Below are 26,492 nucleotides of genomic sequence, written 5' to 3' on the forward strand. Positions count from 1 at the left end.
TCATACTTACCTGGCAGGGGAGATACCATGATCATGAAGGTGGTTCTCCCAGGGCGAGGCTCGGCCATTGCACTCCGGCTGTGCTGACCCCTGCGATTTCCTCAAATGCAGGAAACTCGACTGCATAATTTGTGGTAGTGGGGGACTGCGTTCGCGCTTTCCCCTGATCATCTTGGTTAAAAACAGCTTTCAAAAAAACACCTATTTTTGTGCTTGTCAACATCTCGGCTGTTTCCCAGTGTTTTTATAGACAGCCTTCTCCCGTTTACACAAGCGCGCTACGTAGCTTGCCCGCGCGCCACAGTTTTTACACAATTGCTTTGCCTATGTACAGATTTCCCTGGCTACTCGTATGTGCTACAGGCCCCTACGCCATTCCACTCTGTAAACAGCAATGCTTAAAAGCTGATCGCTGCCAAACATTGTCCTCTTTTGGACTTGCCTGTTCATCCCCCTGCATTTAGCATATAGGGTCTCTTTCTCTACCTTTGACACTCTTGCCTCCACAACTACTTTTCACCTCCCGCCTGCCTCTCCAGATCATTCCCAATCATGGCCTTGGACTCACAAACCGAAGAAACTCATCACACAAGTTTTACTCTTTAGGGGGGAACATAGAAAATAGGACAGGTTCCTCCAACCATTTCTACCCTGCTGGACTTCAGGAATGTACGGGTGTTGGAGAGATGGCACTCGGCGTCCTTTTTTGTGTTTTTTGCTTTTTTTTTTATTTATTTTGTTTATTTTTATTCCCCTCCCTCCGAATACACTACTGTGCAAACGTTTTAGGCAGGTGTGAAAAAATGCTGTCGATTAAGAATGCTTTCAGAAATAGAAGTGTTAATAGTTTTTTATCAATTAACAAAATGGAAAGTCAATGAACAGAAGAGAAATCCAAATCAAATCGGTATTTGGTGTCGCCACCCTTTTGCCTTCAATACGGCATAATTGTTTCTAGGTACGCTTGTGCACACAGTTTTCGAAGGAACTCGGCAGACAGGTTGTTCCAAACATCTTGGAGAACCAACCCCAGATCTTCTGTGGATGTAGGCTGCCTCACATCCTTCCCTGTTTTCTTTTCCTCTAATCCCAGACAGACTCGATGATGATGAAATCGGGGGCTCTGTGGGGGCTAAACCATTACTCCCAGGACTCTTTGTTGTTCTTTACGCTGAAGATCGTTCTTAATGACTTTGGCTGTATGTTTGAGGTCATTGTCCTGCTGCAGAGTAAATTTGGGGCCAATCACACGCTTCCCTGATGGTATGGCACGATGGATAAATATCTGCCCGTATACCTTCGCATCGTCGACACCATTGATCCTCACCAAATCTCCCACTCCATTTGCTGAAATGCAAGCAACCCCAGACTTGTAGGGAACCTCCGCAATGCTTCACGGTTGCCCGCAGACACTCATTTTTGTACCGCTCTCCAGCCCTTCTGCAAACAAACTGCCTCCTGCAACAGCCTAATACTTCAAAGTTTGACCCCTCAGTCGAGAGGACCCGCTGGCATTTTTCTGCACCCCGGTTACTATGTTTTCGTGCATAGTTGAGTGGCGGAGACTTGTTTCCACATCGGAGGTATGGCTGTTTGGCTGCAATTCTTCCATGAAGGCCGCCTCTGGCCAGACTTCTGCGGACAGTAAATGGGTATACCTGGGTCCAACTGGATTCCACCAGTTCCGTGTGCTGATGGCAGTGCTGGACTTTTTCCGATGTCGAAGGAAAGTAAACATATGATGTGTTTTTCATCTGCTGCAATAGGTTTCCTCGGCCGAACACTGCGTCTCCGATCCTCAACGTTGCCCGTTTTCTTTTCGCTCCTTTAAAAGAGCTTGACCGGCGCACCTTAAAACCCCAGTCTGCTTTGAAATCTTTGCCAGGGAGTGACTTTGCTGATGCAGTCAAACTACCTTGTGACTTTGTTTCTGTGCTCAGTCTTGCCATGGTGTAAGGCTTGGGACTGGAAACTATCTTCTACAACCTCACCTTAGTGGCAGACTTTAGCTGTGCTTCACCCAGTTTTAAGCCTCCTACGCAGCTGTTTCTGTGTCCGTTAATGACTGTGTTTCAGCCTACATATATGTTAAGGATCATTTGCCCCTGCTTTGGTATAATTTGGTTAATCACACGCCTGACTCTAATCCTACAAAATCCCTGACTTTGTGCAAGAGTAAAAATCGATGCCGGTTTGAAGCCAAAAGGTAGTCACGCCAAACATTGATTTGATGTAGATTTTTCTTCTGTTCTCTGACTTTGAGAATTGATGAAAAAAAACAAAACAAAAAACAAAACCAAAAAAACGATAAAATGTAAAAGCATTCTTACTTTGCAGTATTTCTTCACACCTGCCTGAAACTTTTGCTCAGAGCTGCCTTTAGGCATCGTCGCAGAGGTTGAAGGGTGCAGGGAATTCAAAATGTTTTTGGCAGATGTAACTGTTCACACTGATGAATTTTAGCTGCGCGCTTAGTTGTTTGCCTTGAGTTCTTACTGTGTTTTTTTTACAAGCGTTCAGCCATTTCATACTGACACAAGTGAGAGTTAACATCCTGACTCGTGAGTAGGTCAGCGAGTGAGTTAGAGCAGACAGGCTTGTGAACAGTGTAGCGTCGGCGCCCTTTGATATGCAATAGGCTACGGGCTTTGTTTAGTGGAGGGACGCTACGCTGTGGCTGGGTGCTTAAGGGCCCTCCCCGTATGCAAAATTATGTGCTGCTGCAGTGTACGCTGGGAATGTTTGGTTTTGCAGATTCCTTTTCATAGAATCCAGACATTTGGGGGACATTTTATCTATTAGGGGCAGATTAACGACTCTTAACTGTTTTAGGGGGATATGGCTGGCTTGTGGTGTAACGCTGAGGAAGGCTAGTTTGTCCCACGTCCAGGAAGCTTCCATAACTTGGGGGAGGCGTGCCCCGACCGGGGAGCACTAGCTGGTCAATTCCAACTCATACTTACCTGGCAGGGGAGATACCATGATCATGAAGGTGGTTCTCCCAGGGCGAGGCTCGGCCATTGCACTCCGGCTGTGCTGACCCCTGCGATTTCCTCAAATGCAGGAAACTCGACTGCATAATTTGTGGTAGTGGGGGACTGCGTTCGCGCTTTCCCCTGATCATCTTGGTTAAAAACAGCTTTCAAAAAAACACCTATTTTTGTGCTTGTCAACATCTTGGCTGTTTCCCAGTGTTTTTATAGACAGCCTTCTCCCGTTTACACAAGCGCGCTACGTAGCTTGCCCGCGCGCCACAGTTTTTACACAATTGCTTTGCCTATGTACAGATTTCCCTGGCTACTCGTATGTGCTACAGGCCCCTACGCCATTCCACTCTGTAAACAGCAATGCTTAAAAGCTGATCGCTGCCAAACATGGTCCTCTTTTGGACTTGCCTGTTCATCCCCCTGCATTTAGCATATAGGGTCTCTTTCTCTACCTTTGACACTCTTGCCTCCACAACTACTTTTCACCTCCCGCCTGCCTCTCCAGATCATTCCCAATCATGGCCTTGGACTCACAAACCGAAGAAACTCATCACACAAGTTTTACTCTTTAGGGGGGGAACATAGAAAATAGGACAGGTTCCTCCAACCATTTCTACCCTGCTGGACTTCAGGAATGTACGGGTGTTGGAGAGATGGCACTCGGCGTCCTTTTTTGTGTTTTTTGCTTTTTTTTAAATTTATTTTGTTTATTTATTTTTATTCCCCTCCCTCCGAATACACTACTGTGCAAACGTTTTAGGCAGGTGTGAAAAAATGCTGTCGATTAAGAATGCTTTCAGAAATAGAAGTGTTAATAGTTTTTTATCAATTAACAAAATGGAAAGTCAATGAACAGAAGAGAAATCCAAATCAAATCGGTATTTGGTGTCGCCACCCTTTTGCCTTCAATACGGCATAGTTGTTTCTAGGTACGCTTGTGCACACAGTTTTCGAAGGAACTCGGCAGACAGGTTGTTCCAAACATCTTGGAGAACCAACCCCAGATCTTCTGTGGATGTAGGCTGCCTCACATCCTTCCCTCTTTTCTTTTCCTCTAATCCCAGACAGACTCGATGATGATGAAATCGGGGGCTCTGTGGGGGCTAAACCATTACTCCCAGGACTCTTTGTTGTTCTTTACGCTGAAGATCGTTCTTAATGACATTGGCTGTATGTTTGAGGTCATTGTCCTGCTGCAGAGTAAATTTGGGGCCAATCACACGCTTCCCTGATGGTATGGCACGATGGATAAATATCTGCCCGTATACCTTCGCATCGTCGACACCATTGATCCTCACCAAATCTCCCACTCCATTTGCTGAAATGCAAGCAACCCCAGACTTGTAGGGAACCTCCGCAATGCTTCACGGTTGCCCGCAGACACTCATTTTTGTCCCGATCTCCAGCCCTTCTGCAAACAAACTGCCTCCTGCAACAGCCTAATACTTCAAAGTTTGACCCCTCAGTCGAGAGGACCCGCTGGCATTTTTCTGTACCCCAGTTACTATGTTTTCGTGCATAGTTGAGTGGCGGAGACTTGTTTCCACATCGGAGGTATGGCTGTTTGGCTGCAATTCTTCCATGAAGGCCGCCTCTGGCCAGACTTCTGCGGACAGTAAATGGGTATACCTGGGTCCAACTGGATTCCACCAGTTCCGTGGGCTGATGGCAGTGCTGGACTTTTTCCGATGTCGAAGGAAAGTAAACATATGATGTGTTTTTCATCTGCTGCAATAGGTTTCCTCGGCCGAACACTGCGTCTCCGATCCTCAACGTTGCCCGTTTTCTTTTCGCTCCTTTAAAAGAGCTTGACCGGCGCACCTTAAAACCCCAGTCTGCTTTGAAATCTTTGCCAGGGAGTGACTTTGCTGATGCAGTCAAACTACCTTGTGACTTTGTTTCTGTGCTCAGTCTTGCCATGGTGTAAGGCTTGGGACTGGAAACTATCTTCTACAACCTCACCTTAGTGGCAGACTTTAGCTGTGCTTCACCCAGTTTTAAGCCTCCTACGCAGCTGTTTCTGTGTCCGTTAATGACTGTGTTTCAGCCTACATATATGTTAAGGATCATTTGCCCCTGCTTTGGTATAATTTGGTTAATCACACGCCTGACTCTAATCCTACAAAATCCCTGACTTTGTGCAAGAGTAAAAATTGATGCCGGTTTGAAGCCAAAAGGTAGTCACGCCAAACATTGATTTGATGTAGATTTTTCTTCTGTTCTCTGACTTTGAGAATTGATGAAAAAAAACAAAACAAAAAACAAAACCAAAAAACGATAAAATGTAAAAGCATTCTTACTTTGCAGTATTTCTTCACACCTGCCTGAAACTTTTGCTCAGAGCTGCCTTTAGGCATCGTCGCAGAGGTTGAAGGGTGCAGGGAATTCAAAATGTTTTTGGCAGATGTAACTGTTCACACTGATGAATTTTAGCTGCGCGCTTAGTTGTTTGCCTTGAGTTCTTACTGTGTTTTTTTTACAAGCGTTCAGCCATTTCATACTGACACAAGTGAGAGTTAACATCCTGACTCGTGAGTAGGTCAGCGAGTGAGTTAGAGCAGACAGGCTTGTGAACAGTGTAGCGTCAGGGCCCTTTGATATGCAATAGGCTACGGGCTTTGTTTAGTGGAGGGACGCTACGCTGTGGCTGGGTGCTTAAGGGCCCTCCCCGTATGCAAAATTATGTGCTGCTGCAGTGTACGCTGGGAATGTTTGGTTTTGCAGATTCCTTTTCATAGAATCCAGACATTTGGGGGACATTTTATCTATTAGGGGCAGATTAACGACTCTTAACTGTTTTAGGGGGATATGGCTGGCTTGTGGTGTAACGCTGAGGAAGGCTAGTTTGTCCCACGTCCAGGAAGCTTCCATAACTTGGTGGAGGCGTGCCCCGACCGGGGAGCACTAGCTGGTCAATTCCAACTCATACTTACCTGGCAGGGGAGATACCATGATCATGAAGGTGGTTCTCCCAGGGCGAGGCTCGGCCATTGCACTCCGGCTGTGCTGACCCCTGCGATTTCCTCAAATGCAGGAAACTCGACTGCATAATTTGTGGTAGTGGGGGACTGCGTTCGCGCTTTCCCCTGATCATCTTGGTTAAAAACAGCTTTCAAAAAAACACCTATTTTTGTGCTTGTCAACATCTCGGCTGTTTCCCAGTGTTTTTATAGACAGCCTTCTCCCATTTACACAAGCGCGCTACGTAGCTTGCCCGCGCGCCACAGTTTTTACACAATTGCTTTGCCTATGTACAGATTTCCCTGGCTACTCGTATGTGCTACAGGCCCCTACGCCATTCCACTCTGTAAACAGCAATGCTTAAAAGCTGATCGCTGCCAAACATGGTCCTCTTTTGGACTTGCCTGTTCATCCCCCTGCATTTAGCATATAGGGTCTCTTTCTCTACCTTTGACACTCTTGCCTCCACAACTACTTTTCACCTCCCGCCTGCCTCTCCAGATCATTCCCAATCATGGCCTTGGACTCACAAACCGAAGAAACTCATCACACAAGTTTTACTCTTTAGGGGGGGAACATAGAAAATAGGACAGGTTCCTCCAACCATTTCTACCCTGCTGGACTTCAGGAATGTACGGGTGTTGGAGAGATGGCACTCGGCGTCCTTTTTTGTGTTTTTTGCTTTTTTTTAAATTTATTTTGTTTATTTATTTTTATTCCCCTCCCTCCGAATACACTACTGTGCAAACGTTTTAGGCAGGTGTGAAAAAATGCTGTCGATTAAGAATGCTTTCAGAAATAGAAGTGTTAATAGTTTTTTATCAATTAACAAAATGGAAAGTCAATGAACAGAAGAGAAATCCAAATCAAATCGGTATTTGGTGTCGCCACCCTTTTGCCTTCAATACGGCATAGTTGTTTCTAGGTACGCTTGTGCACACAGTTTTCGAAGGAACTCGGCAGACAGGTTGTTCCAAACATCTTGGAGAACCAACCCCAGATCTTCTGTGGATGTAGGCTGCCTCACATCCTTCCCTCTTTTCTTTTCCTCTAATCCCAGACAGACTCGATGATGATGAAATCGGGGGCTCTGTGGGGGCTAAACCATTACTCCCAGGACTCTTTGTTGTTCTTTACGCTGAAGATCGTTCTTAATGACATTGGCTGTATGTTTGAGGTCATTGTCCTGCTGCAGAGTAAATTTGGGGCCAATCACACGCTTCCCTGATGGTATGGCACGATGGATAAATATCTGCCCGTATACCTTCGCATCGTCGACACCATTGATCCTCACCAAATCTCCCACTCCATTTGCTGAAATGCAAGCAACCCCAGACTTGTAGGGAACCTCCGCAATGCTTCACGGTTGCCCGCAGACACTCATTTTTGTCCCGATCTCCAGCCCTTCTGCAAACAAACTGCCTCCTGCAACAGCCTAATACTTCAAAGTTTGACCCCTCAGTCGAGAGGACCCGCTGGCATTTTTCTGTACCCCAGTTACTATGTTTTCGTGCATAGTTGAGTGGCGGAGACTTGTTTCCACATCGGAGGTATGGCTGTTTGGCTGCAATTCTTCCATGAAGGCCGCCTCTGGCCAGACTTCTGCGGACAGTAAATGGGTATACCTGGGTCCAACTGGATTCCACCAGTTCCGTGGGCTGATGGCAGTGCTGGACTTTTTCCGATGTCGAAGGAAAGTAAACATATGATGTGTTTTTCATCTGCTGCAATAGGTTTCCTCGGCCGAACACTGCGTCTCCGATCCTCAACGTTGCCCGTTTTCTTTTCGCTCCTTTAAAAGAGCTTGACCGGCGCACCTTAAAACCCCAGTCTGCTTTGAAATCTTTGCCAGGGAGTGACTTTGCTGATGCAGTCAAACTACCTTGTGACTTTGTTTCTGTGCTCAGTCTTGCCATGGTGTAAGGCTTGGGACTGGAAACTATCTTCTACAACCTCACCTTAGTGGCAGACTTTAGCTGTGCTTCACCCAGTTTTAAGCCTCCTACGCAGCTGTTTCTGTGTCCGTTAATGACTGTGTTTCAGCCTACATATATGTTAAGGATCATTTGCCCCTGCTTTGGTATAATTTGGTTAATCACACCCCTGACTCTAATCCTAAAAAATCCCTGACTTTGTGCAAGAGTAAAAATCGATGCCGGTTTGAAGCCAAAAGGTAGTCACGCCAAACATTGATTTGATGTAGATTTTTCTTCTGTTCTCTGACTTTGAGAATTGATGAAAAAAAACAAAACAAAAAACAAAAACAAAAAAACGATAAAATGTAAAAGCATTCTTACTTTGCAGTATTTCTTCACACCTGCCTGAAACTTTTGCTCAGAGCTGCCTTTAGGCATCGTCGCAGAGGTTGAAGGGTGCAGGGAATTCAAAATGTTTTTGGCAGATGTAACTGTTCACACTGATGAATTTTAGCTGTGCGCTTAGTTGTTTGCCTTGAGTTCTTACTGTGTTTTTTTTACAAGCGTTCAGCCATTTCATATTGACACAAGTGAGAGTTAACATCCTGACTCGTGAGTAGGTCAGCGAGTGAGTTAGAGCAGACAGGCTTGTGAACAGTGTAGCGTCAGGGCCCTTTGATATGCAATAGGCTACGGGCTTTGTTTAGTGGAGGGACGCTACGCTGTGGCTGGGTGCTTAAGGGCCCTCCCCGTATGCAAAATTATGTGCTGCTGCAGTGTACGCTGGGAATGTTTGGTTTTGCAGATTCCTTTTCATAGAATCCAGACATTTGGGGGACATTTTATCTATTAGGGGCAGATTAACGACTCTTAACTGTTTTAGGGGGATATGGCTGGCTTGTGGTCTAACGCTGAGGAAGGCTAGTTTGTCCCACGTCCAGGAAGCTTCCATAACTTGGTGGAGGCGTGCCCCGACCGGGGAGCACTAGCTGGTCAATTCCAACTCATACTTACCTGGCAGGGGAGATACCATGATCATGAAGGTGGTTCTCCCAGGGCGAGGCTCGGCCATTGCACTCCGGCTGTGCTGACCCCTGCGATTTCCTCAAATGCAGGAAACTCGACTGCATAATTTGTGGTAGTGGGGGACTGCGTTCGCGCTTTCCCCTGATCATCTTGGTTAAAAACAGCTTTCAAAAAAACACCTATTTTTGTGCTTGTCAACATCTCGGCTGTTTCCCAGTGTTTTTATAGACAGCCTTCTCCCGTTTACACAAGCGCGCTACGTAGCTTGCCCGCGCGCCACAGTTTTTACACAATTGCTTTGCCTATGTACAGATTTCCCTGGCTACTCGTATGTGCTACAGGCCCCTACGCCATTCCACTCTGTAAACAGCAATGCTTAAAAGCTGATCGCTGCCAAACATGGTCCTCTTTTGGACTTGCCTGTTCATCCCCCTGCATTTAGCATATAGGGTCTCTTTCTCTACCTTTGACACTCTTGCCTCCACAACTACTTTTCACCTCCCGCCTGCCTCTCCAGATCATTCCCAATCATGGCCTTGGACTCACAAACCGAAGAAACTCATCACACAAGTTTTACTCTTTAGGGGGGGAACATAGAAAATAGGACAGGTTCCTCCAACCATTTCTACCCTGCTGGACTTCAGGAATGTACGGGTGTTGGAGAGATGGCACTCGGCGTCCTTTTTTGTGTTTTTTGCTTTTTTTTAAATTTATTTTGTTTATTTATTTTTATTCCCCTCCCTCCGAATACACTACTGTGCAAACGTTTTAGGCAGGTGTGAAAAAATGCTGTCGATTAAGAATGCTTTCAGAAATAGAAGTGTTAATAGTTTTTTATCAATTAACAAAATGGAAAGTCAATGAACAGAAGAGAAATCCAAATCAAATCGGTATTTGGTGTCGCCACCCTTTTGCCTTCAATACGGCATAGTTGTTTCTAGGTACGCTTGTGCACACAGTTTTCGAAGGAACTCGGCAGACAGGTTGTTCCAAACATCTTGGAGAACCAACCCCAGATCTTCTGTGGATGTAGGCTGCCTCACATCCTTCCCTCTTTTCTTTTCCTCTAATCCCAGACAGACTCGATGATGATGAAATCGGGGGCTCTGTGGGGGCTAAACCATTACTCCCAGGACTCTTTGTTGTTCTTTACGCTGAAGATCGTTCTTAATGACATTGGCTGTATGTTTGAGGTCATTGTCCTGCTGCAGAGTAAATTTGGGGCCAATCACACGCTTCCCTGATGGTATGGCACGATGGATAAATATCTGCCCGTATACCTTCGCATCGTCGACACCATTGATCCTCACCAAATCTCCCACTCCATTTGCTGAAATGCAAGCAACCCCAGACTTGTAGGGAACCTCCGCAATGCTTCACGGTTGCCCGCAGACACTCATTTTTGTCCCGATCTCCAGCCCTTCTGCAAACAAACTGCCTCCTGCAACAGCCTAATACTTCAAAGTTTGACCCCTCAGTCGAGAGGACCCGCTGGCATTTTTCTGTACCCCAGTTACTATGTTTTCGTGCATAGTTGAGTGGCGGAGACTTGTTTCCACATCGGAGGTATGGCTGTTTGGCTGCAATTCTTCCATGAAGGCCGCCTCTGGCCAGACTTCTGCGGACAGTAAATGGGTATACCTGGGTCCAACTGGATTCCACCAGTTCCGTGTGCTGATGGCAGTGCTGGACTTTTTCCGATGTCGAAGGAAAGTAAACATATGATGTGTTTTTCATCTGCTGCAATAGGTTTCCTCGGCCGAACACTGCGTCTCCGATCCTCAACGTTGCCCGTTTTCTTTTCGCTCCTTTAAAAGAGCTTGACCGGCGCACCTTAAAACCCCAGTCTGCTTTGAAATCTTTGCCAGGGAGTGACTTTGCTGATGCAGTCAAACTACCTTGTGACTTTGTTTCTGTGCTCAGTCTTGCCATGGTGTAAGGCTTGGGACTGGAAACTATCTTCTACAACCTCACCTTAGTGGCAGACTTTAGCTGTGCTTCACCCAGTTTTAAGCCTCCTACGCAGCTGTTTCTGTGTCCGTTAATGACTGTGTTTCAGCCTACATATATGTTAAGGATCATTTGCCCCTGCTTTGGTATAATTTGGTTAATCACACGCCTGACTCTAATCCTACAAAATCCCTGACTTTGTGCAAGAGTAAAAATCGATGCCGGTTTGAAGCCAAAAGGTAGTCACGCCAAACATTGATTTGATGTAGATTTTTCTTCTGTTCTCTGACTTTGAGAATTGATGAAAAAAAACAAAACAAAAAACAAAACCAAAAAAACGATAAAATGTAAAAGCATTCTTACTTTGCAGTATTTCTTCACACCTGCCTGAAACTTTTGCTCAGAGCTGCCTTTAGGCATCGTCGCAGAGGTTGAAGGGTGCAGGGAATTCAAAATGTTTTTGGCAGATGTAACTGTTCACACTGATGAATTTTAGCTGCGCGCTTAGTTGTTTGCCTTGAGTTCTTACTGTGTTTTTTTTACAAGCGTTCAGCCATTTCATACTGACACAAGTGAGAGTTAACATCCTGACTCGTGAGTAGGTCAGCGAGTGAGTTAGAGCAGACAGGCTTGTGAACAGTGTAGCGTCGGCGCCCTTTGATATGCAATAGGCTACGGGCTTTGTTTAGTGGAGGGACGCTACGCTGTGGCTGGGTGCTTAAGGGCCCTCCCCGTATGCAAAATTATGTGCTGCTGCAGTGTACGCTGGGAATGTTTGGTTTTGCAGATTCCTTTTCATAGAATCCAGACATTTGGGGGACATTTTATCTATTAGGGGCAGATTAACGACTCTTAACTGTTTTAGGGGGATATGGCTGGCTTGTGGTGTAACGCTGAGGAAGGCTAGTTTGTCCCACGTCCAGGAAGCTTCCATAACTTGGTGGAGGCGTGCCCCGACCGGGGAGCACTAGCTGGTCAATTCCAACTCATACTTACCTGGCAGGGGAGATACCATGATCATGAAGGTGGTTCTCCCAGGGCGAGGCTCGGCCATTGCACTCCGGCTGTGCTGACCCCTGCGATTTCCTCAAATGCAGGAAACTCGACTGCATAATTTGTGGTAGTGGGGGACTGCGTTCGCGCTTTCCCCTGATCATCTTGGTTAAAAACAGCTTTCAAAAAAACACCTATTTTTGTGCTTGTCAACATCTCGGCTGTTTCCCAGTGTTTTTATAGACAGCCTTCTCCCGTTTACACAAGCGCGCTACGTAGCTTGCCCGCGCGCCACAGTTTTTACACAATTGCTTTGCCTATGTACAGATTTCCCTGGCTACTCGTATGTGCTACAGGCCCCTACGCCATTCCACTCTGTAAACAGCAATGCTTAAAAGCTGATCGCTGCCAAACATGGTCCTCTTTTGGACTTGCCTGTTCATCCCCCTGCATTTAGCATATAGGGTCTCTTTCTCTACCTTTGACACTCTTGCCTCCACAACTACTTTTCACCTCCCGCCTGCCTCTCCAGATCATTCCCAATCATGGCCTTGGACTCACAAACCGAAGAAACTCATCACACAAGTTTTACTCTTTAGGGGGGGAACATAGAAAATAGGACAGGTTCCTCCAACCATTTCTACCCTGCTGGACTTCAGGAATGTACGGGTGTTGGAGAGATGGCACTCGGCGTCCTTTTTTGTGTTTTTTGCTTTTTTTTAAATTTATTTTGTTTATTTATTTTTATTCCCCTCCCTCCGAATACACTACTGTGCAAACGTTTTAGGCAGGTGTGAAAAAATGCTGTCGATTAAGAATGCTTTCAGAAATAGAAGTGTTAATAGTTTTTTATCAATTAACAAAATGGAAAGTCAATGAACAGAAGAGAAATCCAAATCAAATCGGTATTTGGTGTCGCCACCCTTTTGCCTTCAATACGGCATAGTTGTTTCTAGGTACGCTTGTGCACACAGTTTTCGAAGGAACTCGGCAGACAGGTTGTTCCAAACATCTTGGAGAACCAACCCCAGATCTTCTGTGGATGTAGGCTGCCTCACATCCTTCCCTCTTTTCTTTTCCTCTAATCCCAGACAGACTCGATGATGATGAAATCGGGGGCTCTGTGGGGGCTAAACCATTACTCCCAGGACTCTTTGTTGTTCTTTACGCTGAAGATCGTTCTTAATGACATTGGCTGTATGTTTGAGGTCATTGTCCTGCTGCAGAGTAAATTTGGGGCCAATCACACGCTTCCCTGATGGTATGGCACGATGGATAAATATCTGCCCGTATACCTTCGCATCGTCGACACCATTGATCCTCACCAAATCTCCCACTCCATTTGCTGAAATGCAAGCAACCCCAGACTTGTAGGGAACCTCCGCAATGCTTCACGGTTGCCCGCAGACACTCATTTTTGTCCCGATCTCCAGCCCTTCTGCAAACAAACTGCCTCCTGCAACAGCCTAATACTTCAAAGTTTGACCCCTCAGTCGAGAGGACCCGCTGGCATTTTTCTGCACCCCGGTTACTATGTTTTCGTGCATAGTTGAGTGGCGGAGACTTGTTTCCACATCGGAGGAATGGCTGTTTGGCTGCAATTCTTCCATGAAGGCCGCCTCTGGCCAGACTTCTGCGGACAGTAAATGGGTATACCTGGGTCCAACTGGATTCCACCAGTTCCGTGGGCTGATGGCAGTGCTGGACTTTTTCCAATGTCGAAGGAAAGTAAACATATGATGTGTTTTTCATCTGCTGCAATAGGTTTCCTCGGCCGAACACTGCGTCTCCGATCCTCTACGTTGCCCGTTTTCTTTTCGCTCCGTTAAAAGAGCTTGACCGGCGCACCTTAAAACCCCAGTCTGCTTTGAAATCTTTGCCAGGGAGTGACTTTGCTGATGCAGTCAAACTACCTTGTGACTTTGTTTCTGTGCTCAGTCTTGCCATGGTGTAAGGCTTGGGACTGGAAACTATCTTCTACAACCTCACCTTAGTGGCAGACTTTAGCTGTGCTTCACCCAGTTTTAAGCCTCCTACGCAGCTGTTTCTGTGTCCGTTAATGACTGTGTTTCAGCCTACATATATGTTAAGGATCATTTGCCCCTGCTTTGGTATAATTTGGTTAATCACACGCCTGACTCTAATCCTACAAAATCCCTGACTTTGTGCAAGAGTAAAAATCGATGCCGGTTTGAAGCCAAAAGGTAGTCACGCCAAACATTGATTTGATGTAGATTTTTCTTCTGTTCTCTGACTTTGAGAATTGATGAAAAAAAACAAAACAAAAAACAAAACAAAAAAACGATAAAATGTAAAAGCATTCTTACTTTGCAGTATTTCTTCACACCTGCCTGAAACTTTTGCTCAGAGCTGCCTTTAGGCATCGTCGCAGAGGTTGAAGGGTGCAGGGAATTCAAAATGTTTTTGGCAGATGTAACTGTTCACACTGATGAATTTTAGCTGCGCGCTTAGTTGTTTGCCTTGAGTTCTTACTGTGTTTTTTTTACAAGCGTTCAGCCATTTCATACTGACACAAGTGAGAGTTAACATCCTGACTCGTGAGTAGGTCAGCGAGTGAGTTAGAGCAGACAGGCTTGTGAACAGTGTAGCGTCGGCGCCCTTTGATATGCAATAGGCTACGGGCTTTGTTTAGTGGAGGGACGCTACGCTGTGGCTGGGTGCTTAAGGGCCCTCCCCGTATGCAAAATTATGTGCTGCTGCAGTGTACGCTGGGAATGTTTGGTTTTGCAGATTCCTTTTCATAGAATCCAGACATTTGGGGGACATTTTATCTATTAGGGGCAGATTAACGACTCTTAACTGTTTTAGGGGGATATGGCTGGCTTGTGGTGTAACGCTGAGGAAGGCTAGTTTGTCCCACGTCCAGGAAGCTTCCATAACTTGGTGGAGGCGTGCCCCGACCGGGGAGCACTAGCTGGTCAATTCCAACTCATACTTACCTGGCAGGGGAGATACCATGATCATGAAGGTGGTTCTCCCAGGGCGAGGCTCGGCCATTGCACTCCGGCTGTGCTGACCCCTGCGATTTCCTCAAATGCAGGAAACTCGACTGCATAATTTGTGGTAGTGGGGGACTGCGTTCGCGCTTTCCCCTGATCATCTTGGTTAAAAACAGCTTTCAAAAAAACACCTATTTTTGTGCTTGTCAACATCTCGGCTGTTTCCCAGTGTTTTTATAGACAGCCTTCTCCCGTTTACACAAGCGCGCTACGTAGCTTGCCCGCGCGCCACAGTTTTTACACAATTGCTTTGCCTATGTACAGATTTCCCTGGCTACTCGTATGTGCTACAGGCCCCTACGCCATTCCACTCTGTAAACAGCAATGCTTAAAAGCTGATCGCTGCCAAACATGGTCCTCTTTTGGACTTGCCTGTTCATCCCCCTGCATTTAGCATATAGGGTCTCTTTCTCTACCTTTGACACTCTTGCCTCCACAACTACTTTTCACCTCCCGCCTGCCTCTCCAGATCATTCCCAATCATGGCCTTGGACTCACAAACCGAAGAAACTCATCACACAAGTTTTACTCTTTAGGGGGGGAACATAGAAAATAGGACAGGTTCCTCCAACCATTTCTACCCTGCTGGGCTTCAGGAATGTACGGGTGTTGGAGAGATGGCACTCGGCGTCCTTTTTTGTGTTTTTTGCTTTTTTTTAAATTTATTTTGTTTATTTTTATTCCCCTCCCTCCGAATACACTACTGTGCAAACGTTTTAGGCAGGTGTGAAAAAATGCTGTCGATTAAGAATGCTTTCAGAAATAGAAGTGTTAATAGTTTTTTATCAATTAACAAAATGGAAAGTCAATGAACAGAAGAGAAATCCAAATCAAATCGGTATTTGGTGTCGCCACCCTTTTGCCTTCAATACGGCATAATTGTTTCTAGGTACGCTTGTGCACACAGTTTTCGAAGGAACTCGGCAGACAGGTTGTTCCAAACATCTTGGAGAACCAACCCCAGATCTTCTGTGGATGTAGGCTGCCTCACATCCTTCCCTGTTTTCTTTTCCTCTAATCCCAGACAGACTCGATGATGATGAAATCGGGGGCTCTGTGGGGGCTAAACCATTACTCCCAGGACTCTTTGTTGTTCTTTACGCTGAAGATCGTTCTTAATGACTTTGGCTGTATGTTTGAGGTCATTGTCCTGCTGCAGAGTAAATTTGGGGCCAATCACACGCTTCCCTGATGGTATGGCACGATGGATAAATATCTGCCCGTATACCTTCGCATCGTCGACACCATTGATCCTCACCAAATCTCCCACTCCATTTGCTGAAATGCAAGCAACCCCAGACTTGTAGGGAACCTCCGCAATGCTTCACGGTTGCCCGCAGACACTCATTTTTGTACCGCTCTCCAGCCCTTCTGCAAACAAACTGCCTCCTGCAACAGCCTAATACTTCAAAGTTTGACCCCTCAGTCGAGAGGACCCGCTGGCATTTTTCTGCACCCCGGTTACTATGTTTTCGTGCATAGTTGAGTGGCGGAGACTTGTTTCCACATCGGAGGTATGGCTGTTTGGCTGCAATTCTTCCATGAAGGCCGCCTCTGGCCAGACTTCTGCGGACAGTAAATGGGTATACCTGGGTCCAACTGGATTCCACCAGTTCCGTGTGCTGATGGCAGTGCTGGACTTTTTCCGATGTCGAAGGAAAGTAAACATATGATGTGTTTTTCATCTGCTGCAATAGGTTTCCTCGGCCGAACACTGCGTCTCCGATCCTCAACGTTGCCCGTTTTCTTTTCGCTCCTTTAAAAGAGCTTGACCGGCGCACCTTAAAACCCCAGTCTGCTTTGAAATCTTTGCCAGGGAGTGACTTTGCTGATGCAGTCAAACTACCTTGTGACTTTGTTTCTGTGCTCAGTCTTGCCATGGTGTAAGGCTTGGGACTGGAAACTATCTTCTACAACCTCACCTTAGTGGCAGACTTTAGCTGTGCTTCACCCAGTTTTAAGCCTCCTACGCAGCTGTTTCTGTGTCCGTTAATGACTGTGTTTCAGCCTACATATATGTTAAGGATCATTTGCCCCTGCTTTGGTATAATTTGGTTAATCACACGCCTGACTCTAATCCTACAAAATCCCTGACTTTGTGCAAGAGTAAAAATCGATGCCGGTTTGAAGCCAAAAGGTAGTCACGCCAAACATTGATTTGATGTAGATTTTTCTTCTGTTCTCTGACTTTGAGAATTGATGAAAAAAAACAAAACAAAAAACAAAACCAAAAAAACGATAAAATGTAAAAGCATTCTTACTTTGCAGTATTTCTTCACACCTGCCTGAAACTTTTGCTCAGAGCTGCCTTTAGGCATCGTCGCAGAGGTTGAAGGGTGCAGGGAATTCAAAATGTTTTTGGCAGATGTAACTGTTCACACTGATGAATTTTAGCTGCGCGCTTAGTTGTTTGCCTTGAGTTCTTACTGTGTTTTTTTTACAAGCGTTCAGCCATTTCATACTGACACAAGTGAGAGTTAACATCCTGACTCGTGAGTAGGTCAGCGAGTGAGTTAGAGCAGACAGGCTTGTGAACAGTGTAGCGTCGGCGCCCTTTGATATGCAATAGGCTACGGGCTTTGTTTAGTGGAGGGACGCTACGCTGTGGCTGGGTGCTTAAGGGCCCTCCCCGTATGCAAAATTATGTGCTGCTGCAGTGTACGCTGGGAATGTTTGGTTTTGCAGATTCCTTTTCATAGAATCCAGACATTTGGGGGACATTTTATCTATTAGGGGCAGATTAACGACTCTTAACTGTTTTAGGGGGATATGGCTGGCTTGTGGTGTAACGCTGAGGAAGGCTAGTTTGTCCCACGTCCAGGAAGCTTCCATAACTTGGGGGAGGCGTGCCCCGACCGGGGAGCACTAGCTGGTCAATTCCAACTCATACTTACCTGGCAGGGGAGATACCATGATCATGAAGGTGGTTCTCCCAGGGCGAGGCTCGGCCATTGCACTCCGGCTGTGCTGACCCCTGCGATTTCCTCAAATGCAGGAAACTCGACTGCATAATTTGTGGTAGTGGGGGACTGCGTTCGCGCTTTCCCCTGATCATCTTGGTTAAAAACAGCTTTCAAAAAAACACCTATTTTTGTGCTTGTCAACATCTTGGCTGTTTCCCAGTGTTTTTATAGACAGCCTTCTCCCGTTTACACAAGCGCGCTACGTAGCTTGCCCGCGCGCCACAGTTTTTACACAATTGCTTTGCCTATGTACAGATTTCCCTGGCTACTCGTATGTGCTACAGGCCCCTACGCCATTCCACTCTGTAAACAGCAATGCTTAAAAGCTGATCGCTGCCAAACATGGTCCTCTTTTGGACTTGCCTGTTCATCCCCCTGCATTTAGCATATAGGGTCTCTTTCTCTACCTTTGACACTCTTGCCTCCACAACTACTTTTCACCTCCCGCCTGCCTCTCCAGATCATTCCCAATCATGGCCTTGGACTCACAAACCGAAGAAACTCATCACACAAGTTTTACTCTTTAGGGGGGGAACATAGAAAATAGGACAGGTTCCTCCAACCATTTCTACCCTGCTGGACTTCAGGAATGTACGGGTGTTGGAGAGATGGCACTCGGCGTCCTTTTTTGTGTTTTTTGCTTTTTTTTAAATTTATTTTGTTTATTTATTTTTATTCCCCTCCCTCCGAATACACTACTGTGCAAACGTTTTAGGCAGGTGTGAAAAAATGCTGTCGATTAAGAATGCTTTCAGAAATAGAAGTGTTAATAGTTTTTTATCAATTAACAAAATGGAAAGTCAATGAACAGAAGAGAAATCCAAATCAAATCGGTATTTGGTGTCGCCACCCTTTTGCCTTCAATACGGCATAGTTGTTTCTAGGTACGCTTGTGCACACAGTTTTCGAAGGAACTCGGCAGACAGGTTGTTCCAAACATCTTGGAGAACCAACCCCAGATCTTCTGTGGATGTAGGCTGCCTCACATCCTTCCCTCTTTTCTTTTCCTCTAATCCCAGACAGACTCGATGATGATGAAATCGGGGGCTCTGTGGGGGCTAAACCATTACTCCCAGGACTCTTTGTTGTTCTTTACGCTGAAGATCGTTCTTAATGACATTGGCTGTATGTTTGAGGTCATTGTCCTGCTGCAGAGTAAATTTGGGGCCAATCACACGCTTCCCTGATGGTATGGCACGATGGATAAATATCTGCCCGTATACCTTCGCATCGTCGACACCATTGATCCTCACCAAATCTCCCACTCCATTTGCTGAAATGCAAGCAACCCCAGACTTGTAGGGAACCTCCGCAATGCTTCACGGTTGCCCGCAGACACTCATTTTTGTCCCGATCTCCAGCCCTTCTGCAAACAAACTGCCTCCTGCAACAGCCTAATACTTCAAAGTTTGACCCCTCAGTCGAGAGGACCCGCTGGCATTTTTCTGTACCCCAGTTACTATGTTTTCGTGCATAGTTGAGTGGCGGAGACTTGTTTCCACATCGGAGGTATGGCTGTTTGGCTGCAATTCTTCCATGAAGGCCGCCTCTGGCCAGACTTCTGCGGACAGTAAATGGGTATACCTGGGTCCAACTGGATTCCACCAGTTCCGTGGGCTGATGGCAGTGCTGGACTTTTTCCGATGTCGAAGGAAAGTAAACATATGATGTGTTTTTCATCTGCTGCAATAGGTTTCCTCGGCCGAACACTGCGTCTCCGATCCTCAACGTTGCCCGTTTTCTTTTCGCTCCTTTAAAAGAGCTTGACCGGCGCACCTTAAAACCCCAGTCTGCTTTGAAATCTTTGCCAGGGAGTGACTTTGCTGATGCAGTCAAACTACCTTGTGACTTTGTTTCTGTGCTCAGTCTTGCCATGGTGTAAGGCTTGGGACTGGAAACTATCTTCTACAACCTCACCTTAGTGGCAGACTTTAGCTGTGCTTCACCCAGTTTTAAGCCTCCTACGCAGCTGTTTCTGTGTCCGTTAATGACTGTGTTTCAGCCTACATATATGTTAAGGATCATTTGCCCCTGCTTTGGTATAATTTGGTTAATCACACGCCTGACTCTAATCCTACAAAATCCCTGACTTTGTGCAAGAGTAAAAATTGATGCCGGTTTGAAGCCAAAAGGTAGTCACGCCAAACATTGATTTGATGTAGATTTTTCTTCTGTTCTCTGACTTTGAGAATTGATGAAAAAAAACAAAACAAAAAACAAAACCAAAAAACGATAAAATGTAAAAGCATTCTTACTTTGCAGTATTTCTTCACACCTGCCTGAAACTTTTGCTCAGAGCTGCCTTTAGGCATCGTCGCAGAGGTTGAAGGGTGCAGGGAATTCAAAATGTTTTTGGCAGATGTAACTGTTCACACTGATGAATTTTAGCTGCGCGCTTAGTTGTTTGCCTTGAGTTCTTACTGTGTTTTTTTTACAAGCGTTCAGCCATTTCATACTGACACAAGTGAGAGTTAACATCCTGACTCGTGAGTAGGTCAGCGAGTGAGTTAGAGCAGACAGGCTTGTGAACAGTGTAGCGTCAGGGCCCTTTGATATGCAATAGGCTACGGGCTTTGTTTAGTGGAGGGACGCTACGCTGTGGCTGGGTGCTTAAGGGCCCTCCCCGTATGCAAAATTATGTGCTGCTGCAGTGTACGCTGGGAATGTTTGGTTTTGCAGATTCCTTTTCATAGAATCCAGACATTTGGGGGACATTTTATCTATTAGGGGCAGATTAACGACTCTTAACTGTTTTAGGGGGATATGGCTGGCTTGTGGTGTAACGCTGAGGAAGGCTAGTTTGTCCCACGTCCAGGAAGCTTCCATAACTTGGTGGAGGCGTGCCCCGACCGGGGAGCACTAGCTGGTCAATTCCAACTCATACTTACCTGGCAGGGGAGATACCATGATCATGAAGGTGGTTCTCCCAGGGCGAGGCTCGGCCATTGCACTCCGGCTGTGCTGACCCCTGCGATTTCCTCAAATGCAGGAAACTCGACTGCATAATTTGTGGTAGTGGGGGACTGCGTTCGCGCTTTCCCCTGATCATCTTGGTTAAAAACAGCTTTCAAAAAAACACCTATTTTTGTGCTTGTCAACATCTCGGCTGTTTCCCAGTGTTTTTATAGACAGCCTTCTCCCATTTACACAAGCGCGCTACGTAGCTTGCCCGCGCGCCACAGTTTTTACACAATTGCTTTGCCTATGTACAGATTTCCCTGGCTACTCGTATGTGCTACAGGCCCCTACGCCATTCCACTCTGTAAACAGCAATGCTTAAAAGCTGATCGCTGCCAAACATGGTCCTCTTTTGGACTTGCCTGTTCATCCCCCTGCATTTAGCATATAGGGTCTCTTTCTCTACCTTTGACACTCTTGCCTCCACAACTACTTTTCACCTCCCGCCTGCCTCTCCAGATCATTCCCAATCATGGCCTTGGACTCACAAACCGAAGAAACTCATCACACAAGTTTTACTCTTTAGGGGGGGAACATAGAAAATAGGACAGGTTCCTCCAACCATTTCTACCCTGCTGGACTTCAGGAATGTACGGGTGTTGGAGAGATGGCACTCGGCGTCCTTTTTTGTGTTTTTTGCTTTTTTTTAAATTTATTTTGTTTATTTATTTTTATTCCCCTCCCTCCGAATACACTACTGTGCAAACGTTTTAGGCAGGTGTGAAAAAATGCTGTCGATTAAGAATGCTTTCAGAAATAGAAGTGTTAATAGTTTTTTATCAATTAACAAAATGGAAAGTCAATGAACAGAAGAGAAATCCAAATCAAATCGGTATTTGGTGTCGCCACCCTTTTGCCTTCAATACGGCATAGTTGTTTCTAGGTACGCTTGTGCACACAGTTTTCGAAGGAACTCGGCAGACAGGTTGTTCCAAACATCTTGGAGAACCAACCCCAGATCTTCTGTGGATGTAGGCTGCCTCACATCCTTCCCTCTTTTCTTTTCCTCTAATCCCAGACAGACTCGATGATGATGAAATCGGGGGCTCTGTGGGGGCTAAACCATTACTCCCAGGACTCTTTGTTGTTCTTTACGCTGAAGATCGTTCTTAATGACATTGGCTGTATGTTTGAGGTCATTGTCCTGCTGCAGAGTAAATTTGGGGCCAATCACACGCTTCCCTGATGGTATGGCACGATGGATAAATATCTGCCCGTATACCTTCGCATCGTCGACACCATTGATCCTCACCAAATCTCCCACTCCATTTGCTGAAATGCAAGCAACCCCAGACTTGTAGGGAACCTCCGCAATGCTTCACGGTTGCCCGCAGACACTCATTTTTGTCCCGATCTCCAGCCCTTCTGCAAACAAACTGCCTCCTGCAACAGCCTAATACTTCAAAGTTTGACCCCTCAGTCGAGAGGACCCGCTGGCATTTTTCTGTACCCCAGTTACTATGTTTTCGTGCATAGTTGAGTGGCGGAGACTTGTTTCCACATCGGAGGTATGGCTGTTTGGCTGCAATTCTTCCATGAAGGCCGCCTCTGGCCAGACTTCTGCGGACAGTAAATGGGTATACCTGGGTCCAACTGGATTCCACCAGTTCCGTGGGCTGATGGCAGTGCTGGACTTTTTCCGATGTCGAAGGAAAGTAAACATATGATGTGTTTTTCATCTGCTGCAATAGGTTTCCTCGGCCGAACACTGCGTCTCCGATCCTCAACGTTGCCCGTTTTCTTTTCGCTCCTTTAAAAGAGCTTGACCGGCGCACCTTAAAACCCCAGTCTGCTTTGAAATCTTTGCCAGGGAGTGACTTTGCTGATGCAGTCAAACTACCTTGTGACTTTGTTTCTGTGCTCAGTCTTGCCATGGTGTAAGGCTTGGGACTGGAAACTATCTTCTACAACCTCACCTTAGTGGCAGACTTTAGCTGTGCTTCACCCAGTTTTAAGCCTCCTACGCAGCTGTTTCTGTGTCCGTTAATGACTGTGTTTCAGCCTACATATATGTTAAGGATCATTTGCCCCTGCTTTGGTATAATTTGGTTAATCACACCCCTGACTCTAATCCTAAAAAATCCCTGACTTTGTGCAAGAGTAAAAATCGATGCCGGTTTGAAGCCAAAAGGTAGTCACGCCAAACATTGATTTGATGTAGATTTTTCTTCTGTTCTCTGACTTTGAGAATTGATGAAAAAAAACAAAACAAAAAACAAAAACAAAAAAACGATAAAATGTAAAAGCATTCTTACTTTGCAGTATTTCTTCACACCTGCCTGAAACTTTTGCTCAGAGCTGCCTTTAGGCATCGTCGCAGAGGTTGAAGGGTGCAGGGAATTCAAAATGTTTTTGGCAGATGTAACTGTTCACACTGATGAATTTTAGCTGTGCGCTTAGTTGTTTGCCTTGAGTTCTTACTGTGTTTTTTTTACAAGCGTTCAGCCATTTCATATTGACACAAGTGAGAGTTAACATCCTGACTCGTGAGTAGGTCAGCGAGTGAGTTAGAGCAGACAGGCTTGTGAACAGTGTAGCGTCAGGGCCCTTTGATATGCAATAGGCTACGGGCTTTGTTTAGTGGAGGGACGCTACGCTGTGGCTGGGTGCTTAAGGGCCCTCCCCGTATGCAAAATTATGTGCTGCTGCAGTGTACGCTGGGAATGTTTGGTTTTGCAGATTCCTTTTCATAGAATCCAGACATTTGGGGGACATTTTATCTATTAGGGGCAGATTAACGACTCTTAACTGTTTTAGGGGGATATGGCTGGCTTGTGGTCTAACGCTGAGGAAGGCTAGTTTGTCCCACGTCCAGGAAGCTTCCATAACTTGGTGGAGGCGTGCCCCGACCGGGGAGCACTAGCTGGTCAATTCCAACTCATACTTACCTGGCAGGGGAGATACCATGATCATGAAGGTGGTTCTCCCAGGGCGAGGCTCGGCCATTGCACTCCGGCTGTGCTGACCCCTGCGATTTCCTCAAATGCAGGAAACTCGACTGCATAATTTGTGGTAGTGGGGGACTGCGTTCGCGCTTTCCCCTGATCATCTTGGTTAAAAACAGCTTTCAAAAAAACACCTATTTTTGTGCTTGTCAACATCTCGGCTGTTTCCCAGTGTTTTTATAGACAGCCTTCTCCCGTTTACACAAGCGCGCTACGTAGCTTGCCCGCGCGCCACAGTTTTTACACAATTGCTTTGCCTATGTACAGATTTCCCTGGCTACTCGTATGTGCTACAGGCCCCTACGCCATTCCACTCTGTAAACAGCAATGCTTAAAAGCTGATCGCTGCCAAACATGGTCCTCTTTTGGACTTGCCTGTTCATCCCCCTGCATTTAGCATATAGGGTCTCTTTCTCTACCTTTGACACTCTTGCCTCCACAACTACTTTTCACCTCCCGCCTGCCTCTCCAGATCATTCCCAATCATGGCCTTGGACTCACAAACCGAAGAAACTCATCACACAAGTTTTACTCTTTAGGGGGGGAACATAGAAAATAGGACAGGTTCCTCCAACCATTTCTACCCTGCTGGACTTCAGGAATGTACGGGTGTTGGAGAGATGGCACTCGGCGTCCTTTTTTGTGTTTTTTGCTTTTTTTTAAATTTATTTTGTTTATTTATTTTTATTCCCCTCCCTCCGAATACACTACTGTGCAAACGTTTTAGGCAGGTGTGAAAAAATGCTGTCGATTAAGAATGCTTTCAGAAATAGAAGTGTTAATAGTTTTTTATCAATTAACAAAATGGAAAGTCAATGAACAGAAGAGAAATCCAAATCAAATCGGTATTTGGTGTCGCCACCCTTTTGCCTTCAATACGGCATAGTTGTTTCTAGGTACGCTTGTGCACACAGTTTTCGAAGGAACTCGGCAGACAGGTTGTTCCAAACATCTTGGAGAACCAACCCCAGATCTTCTGTGGATGTAGGCTGCCTCACATCCTTCCCTCTTTTCTTTTCCTCTAATCCCAGACAGACTCGATGATGATGAAATCGGGGGCTCTGTGGGGGCTAAACCATTACTCCCAGGACTCTTTGTTGTTCTTTACGCTGAAGATCGTTCTTAATGACATTGGCTGTATGTTTGAGGTCATTGTCCTGCTGCAGAGTAAATTTGGGGCCAATCACACGCTTCCCTGATGGTATGGCACGATGGATAAATATCTGCCCGTATACCTTCGCATCGTCGACACCATTGATCCTCACCAAATCTCCCACTCCATTTGCTGAAATGCAAGCAACCCCAGACTTGTAGGGAACCTCCGCAATGCTTCACGGTTGCCCGCAGACACTCATTTTTGTCCCGATCTCCAGCCCTTCTGCAAACAAACTGCCTCCTGCAACAGCCTAATACTTCAAAGTTTGACCCCTCAGTCGAGAGGACCCGCTGGCATTTTTCTGTACCCCAGTTACTATGTTTTCGTGCATAGTTGAGTGGCGGAGACTTGTTTCCACATCGGAGGTATGGCTGTTTGGCTGCAATTCTTCCATGAAGGCCGCCTCTGGCCAGACTTCTGCGGACAGTAAATGGGTATACCTGGGTCCAACTGGATTCCACCAGTTCCGTGTGCTGATGGCAGTGCTGGACTTTTTCCGATGTCGAAGGAAAGTAAACATATGATGTGTTTTTCATCTGCTGCAATAGGTTTCCTCGGCCGAACACTGCGTCTCCGATCCTCAACGTTGCCCGTTTTCTTTTCGCTCCTTTAAAAGAGCTTGACCGGCGCACCTTAAAACCCCAGTCTGCTTTGAAATCTTTGCCAGGGAGTGACTTTGCTGATGCAGTCAAACTACCTTGTGACTTTGTTTCTGTGCTCAGTCTTGCCATGGTGTAAGGCTTGGGACTGGAAACTATCTTCTACAACCTCACCTTAGTGGCAGACTTTAGCTGTGCTTCACCCAGTTTTAAGCCTCCTACGCAGCTGTTTCTGTGTCCGTTAATGACTGTGTTTCAGCCTACATATATGTTAAGGATCATTTGCCCCTGCTTTGGTATAATTTGGTTAATCACACGCCTGACTCTAATCCTACAAAATCCCTGACTTTGTGCAAGAGTAAAAATCGATGCCGGTTTGAAGCCAAAAGGTAGTCACGCCAAACATTGATTTGATGTAGATTTTTCTTCTGTTCTCTGACTTTGAGAATTGATGAAAAAAAACAAAACAAAAAACAAAACCAAAAAAACGATAAAATGTAAAAGCATTCTTACTTTGCAGTATTTCTTCACACCTGCCTGAAACTTTTGCTCAGAGCTGCCTTTAGGCATCGTCGCAGAGGTTGAAGGGTGCAGGGAATTCAAAATGTTTTTGGCAGATGTAACTGTTCACACTGATGAATTTTAGCTGCGCGCTTAGTTGTTTGCCTTGAGTTCTTACTGTGTTTTTTTTACAAGCGTTCAGCCATTTCATACTGACACAAGTGAGAGTTAACATCCTGACTCGTGAGTAGGTCAGCGAGTGAGTTAGAGCAGACAGGCTTGTGAACAGTGTAGCGTCGGCGCCCTTTGATATGCAATAGGCTACGGGCTTTGTTTAGTGGAGGGACGCTACGCTGTGGCTGGGTGCTTAAGGGCCCTCCCCGTATGCAAAATTATGTGCTGCTGCAGTGTACGCTGGGAATGTTTGGTTTTGCAGATTCCTTTTCATAGAATCCAGACATTTGGGGGACATTTTATCTATTAGGGGCAGATTAACGACTCTTAACTGTTTTAGGGG

The 26,492-nt window shown here is 45.9% G+C and overlaps 1 protein-coding gene and 9 non-coding genes across 11 annotated transcripts in view; all 10 read left to right on the forward strand.

The window, feature by feature from the left end:
* Positions 1-26,492, forward strand: part of SLC38A9 (solute carrier family 38 member 9) — a 252,387-nt gene that overhangs the window by 129,800 nt on the left and 96,095 nt on the right. The window lies entirely within an intron of this gene.
* LOC143941534 (U1 spliceosomal RNA) lies at positions 3-166 on the forward strand. Its single transcript, XR_013264224.1, has one exon. It is a non-coding gene; the product is annotated as a U1 spliceosomal RNA (small nuclear RNA).
* LOC143941535 (U1 spliceosomal RNA) lies at positions 2,956-3,119 on the forward strand. The gene has a single exon (XR_013264225.1). It is a non-coding gene; the product is annotated as a U1 spliceosomal RNA (small nuclear RNA).
* Positions 5,913-6,076, forward strand: LOC143941536 (U1 spliceosomal RNA). Its single transcript, XR_013264226.1, has one exon. It is a non-coding gene; the product is annotated as a U1 spliceosomal RNA (small nuclear RNA).
* Positions 8,871-9,034, forward strand: LOC143941537 (U1 spliceosomal RNA). The gene has a single exon (XR_013264227.1). It is a non-coding gene; the product is annotated as a U1 spliceosomal RNA (small nuclear RNA).
* Positions 11,829-11,992, forward strand: LOC143941540 (U1 spliceosomal RNA). The gene has a single exon (XR_013264228.1). It is a non-coding gene; the product is annotated as a U1 spliceosomal RNA (small nuclear RNA).
* On the forward strand, positions 14,786-14,949 carry LOC143941541 (U1 spliceosomal RNA). Its single transcript, XR_013264229.1, has one exon. It is a non-coding gene; the product is annotated as a U1 spliceosomal RNA (small nuclear RNA).
* LOC143941542 (U1 spliceosomal RNA) lies at positions 17,740-17,903 on the forward strand. The gene has a single exon (XR_013264230.1). It is a non-coding gene; the product is annotated as a U1 spliceosomal RNA (small nuclear RNA).
* LOC143941543 (U1 spliceosomal RNA) lies at positions 20,697-20,860 on the forward strand. Its single transcript, XR_013264231.1, has one exon. It is a non-coding gene; the product is annotated as a U1 spliceosomal RNA (small nuclear RNA).
* Positions 23,655-23,818, forward strand: LOC143941544 (U1 spliceosomal RNA). The gene has a single exon (XR_013264233.1). It is a non-coding gene; the product is annotated as a U1 spliceosomal RNA (small nuclear RNA).

The sequence above is a fragment of the Lithobates pipiens genome, unplaced genomic scaffold, assembly GCF_037356315.1.
Source record: "Lithobates pipiens isolate NorthernLeopardFrog02 unplaced genomic scaffold, aLitPip1_a1.2 Scaffold_3, whole genome shotgun sequence".
In the NCBI taxonomy this organism is placed as follows: Eukaryota; Metazoa; Chordata; class Amphibia; order Anura; family Ranidae; genus Lithobates; species Lithobates pipiens.